This window comes from Coffea eugenioides, unplaced genomic scaffold, assembly GCF_003713205.1.
Source record: "Coffea eugenioides isolate CCC68of unplaced genomic scaffold, Ceug_1.0 ScVebR1_2442;HRSCAF=3468, whole genome shotgun sequence".
Taxonomy (NCBI): Eukaryota; Viridiplantae; Streptophyta; class Magnoliopsida; order Gentianales; family Rubiaceae; genus Coffea; species Coffea eugenioides.
Genome location: NW_020862930.1, coordinates 22,501 through 26,521, shown reverse-complemented (window position 1 = coordinate 26,521; position 4,021 = coordinate 22,501). Strand labels below are relative to the sequence as shown.

At 30.8% G+C, this 4,021-nt stretch overlaps 1 non-coding gene across 1 annotated transcript; it reads right to left on the bottom strand.

The window, feature by feature from the left end:
• Positions 1-3,837: 3,837 nt before the first annotated feature.
• Positions 3,838-3,925, bottom strand: TRNAS-GCU. Its single transcript has one exon. It is a non-coding gene; the product is annotated as a tRNA-Ser (tRNA).
• Between the last annotated feature and the right edge of the window lie 96 nt (positions 3,926-4,021).

Here is a 4,021-nt window from a genome sequence, read left to right as displayed (position 1 = left end):
ACTTTTCTATAATTTTATAGAATCTTTCTCTATTCTTTTTTATATACCCCCCTTTTTGCATTTCTTTCCTTAATTGAACTTCATTTGATTAGGGCGAAGTTCCTTAAAAACCCCCGCCTTTTTAAAAATATCTTGAACAGTTCCTGTAGGTTGAGCACCCTGTTCAAGGAAATATAGAATAGCAGTAACGTTTAAATAAGTTTGATTCTTTATCGGATCATAAAAACCCACTTTCTGCAGATCTTTTCCTTCTCTTCGGGATCGAACATCAATTGCAACGATTCGAAAGACAGCTCATTGAGATAGATGTAAATGAACAATACCCCTCCTAGAAACGTATAGGAAGTTTTCTCTTCGTACGGCTCGAGAAAAAAATAATTTGATTCGAAGTTTTATCTATGTATTGAATTCTAGTAAATCATAAAAGGTGCATAAAATCATCAAATCAATTAGACTGCGGTTTAAGTCTTTTTTTTCTTTTTCATTCCTGAAAAAAAAAAAAGAAATCATTCGTACTCATAACTCAAGTTAGATAACTTTTAAATAGCTCAAAAGAAAATTGTTAGGCAATTTCATTTATTGAGTGGTCTTTACCCCCTTATTTGTCTCCTTTAAAATTTTTATTTCTTATCTTAAGATACTAAGTCGGGCTCATTTATTGAGACAATTTAAATGGTGTTTCCTTGTTCTGAGATCCTTTATCAATCATTGGGTTTAGACATTCCTTCGGTCCTTCTTAATCCTTTCAAAATGGCAGCAACATCCCCTTTTTGGAATTTCCTTCTATCAAAGAATCTTGTGGACATTTGATTCCCGCGTGATACACTTTGGGTCGAAAAAGTTTGATTAATCCCAACAAATTTTCCTTTTGAATGGGAAACTTCCTCGAATAGGATCCTTTCGATTTTTATATCGAAGTTATATTCTCACGAAGTTGTTCCAATTTATTGATTTGCATTAACCCTAGATTTTTGCTCCGAGAAATCAATTAATACTTTCTACTCGAGCTCTATCCTGGACTATTTACATTACCAAATGATGTCGAGCCAAGAGCACTTTCATTCCTATAGAAATGGAAAATGGTGGATATAATAAAGAATCCACAAAAGGTCGTCTCCTTCAAGTCGCACGTTGCTTTCTACCACATCGTTTCAAACGAAGTTTTAGCATAACATTCCTCTAATTTGGAACCGGTATGGAATTGATTCAATTATGGAATCATGAATAGTCATTGGTTCAATTAGTGCATAGACGTCGTACTCTATACTCTTTTTATAGATAGATATAGATCAATAAAGATTTTTCTAAAGAAGTTTTAGTAAGACCTCTATCAAAGAGTCCATTTAACTTCTAAGGAATCATTAAAAATATTCATAATTTTAAAAAACATTCATAATTAAAAAAAGCTCGTATCATTATTTGAATAAAATTGACAATAAGGACCCTATTTGATCATCGTAGAAAAGATAAGTCCTTCTTAATTGAATTAAATTAATAAACTAGAGCAAACAAAAAAATAAATAGGTAAGGGAGGGGTTTTCGTATCTATCAAATCAACTGAACAACTGCCCTGTCACCATTCTAATCTAAATAGTCTATATTACAAATTGAAATTTGTAATTTTCGTATCACAAAACTTTTTCACACAAAAATCGAAAGACTTTTATTAGTGAAATAGAACAATAAAAACATATACGATAAACTTTTCCTCATTTTATATGTATTTTTTTAAGTAACATTATTATCTTACTAGAAATAGAAAGTGAATAAAAAACAATAAAAGATATAAAGCACCACCATCTCATGTGTTACATAGATTTACAATTTTTCATTAGGACCCAACACGAAATACCCAAACTGAGATTCAAAGAAAATATATCGGTTGTTAAATATATAATTACATAATATAGCATTGGAGTTTTGTTAAATTTTTGATAATGTAGTTCGGACAGACGCAAATATTTTAATATCTCCCATTAATGATTAATTCTTATCTGCTCACCCATTCTATGGGAATAATGGGACATAACAGAAATGAAAAAGGGGATTCTGATCGCAGATACAAACTACCTAGACACAAAACTAAAGAAGTCCAGATTAAGCTGTTCCTTTTTTTATTTCAACCTAACCTATATTAACATTAAGAGACTTAATTCGATTGAGTTTGAGTCAACTTTATTAGTACCAAATATAGTTAGAATTCAGAAATCCATAGAAAAATTAATAAATAATTAGACTACCCCATTTACGAGATAAAGAATAATAGATAGAATCGTTGAAAATTTCAATTTTGATAAAATAGAAAATAGATATGGGACAGAGGGTTTTTCTAAATAACTAACTTCTCTAAATTAGGAAGATTTTGAACATATAATGAAAAGATCACTCGCCCTTTTTGAATTTGAATTCAAACGTGTGGAATCCATGTTCCCATCTTACCCGGATCCTAAATAGATTAATTTATACCTGCGTGTTATTTGAACTCGATTGAGTTAAGTTTGTGAAAAAAGTATGATTCATAAAAGATAAAAATCAGAAATCAGAAACACATTTCACCTAAAATTAGACTTTAAATAAAACCTTCTTTATTCTATTTTAAATTAATAATAACACAATGGATATGCTCTGGGACGGAAGGATTCGAACCTCCGAATAGCGGGACCAAAACCCGATGCCTTACCGCTTGGCCACGCCCCATTTAGATTTTTATTCAACACTAATATAAAGAATAATGGTTGTTTGTCAACCCCAATCGAAATATCTCTACAATAAAATAAATTATTACTAGGATTTTGATACGTGTAGATATAGACTTCAACTTAATTTATTGATCATTAGATAGAATTCTATTAAGATATTGTATGAAAGTATGATTTCTTCTATTCTCTTTTGAGAATTGGAGGATTTTTGATTGGGTGGGTTCAAAAGAAGGATTTTTTATCTACCTTAATTGTTCTCCTTTTCCTTAGTTATTTTCCTTACTTATATCAACAACTCAATCAAAATGCAATTATCTCCAAGAAAAAAAAGTCTGTTATGCTTAATATTTTTAGTTTAATCTGGATCTGTCTTAATTCTGCCCTTTATTCGAGTGGTTTTTTCTTCGGAAAATTGCCCGAGGCCTATGCTTTTTTGAATCCAATCATAGATTTTATGCCAGTCATACCTGTCTTCTTTTTTTTATTAGCTTTTGTTTGGCAAGCTGCTGTAAGTTTTCGATGAGATATTTAATAATATCAGAGAAAATTCATGATTTATGTGTGAAAAAGTTCTAACAATTGATAAGATCAGATAAGTTTTAGAGTATGAACTCTCGATTCAAACATTGAAATTCTTTGATAGTCGAGAAAAGTCTGGCTTACTCCCTTTTCTTTTTCTCATTTTTAAACCTTTTCAGTAAAAAAAAAGCCCTAACCCTATAGGTTATTAAATAGGGCCCCCGCAATATCTAATTGTGGATGTGAAAAAATTTTTGGTTAGTGAAAAACTCTTATTCCAAATGAATTTCTGAAAATTCTTTTCTATTTCCATAAAGAACCTCATTTCTTGGTATCCAAATAGTACATGTGTTAGAAAAATGGAGGATCTATTCTCTTTTTTTTTTTTCAAAAAAATTATCTTGGAGATTGTGTAATGCTTACTCTCAAACTCTTCGTTTACACAGTAGTGATATTTTTTGTTTCTCTCTTCATCTTTGGATTCCTATCTAATGATCCCGGGCGTAATCCTGGGCGTGAAGAATAAAAGGGGTTTTTCTTTTATATTTTCTTTTTCTTAGTAGTTTAACTAAGAGGAAAAGATTTGCAAAATTTGAAAAAATCAAGTCATCAACGGAAACGGAAAGAGAGGGATTCGAACCCTCGGTACGAATAACTCGTACAACGGATTAGCAATCCGCCGCTTTAGTCCACTCAGCCATCTCTCCCAATTTTATTTTAAAAGATAATTACTCTGTTAGATTACACATAAAGTAGAAAGTAAGGAGTGCTTTTTCTCTCTTTTCTTTCTCTATTATATATGT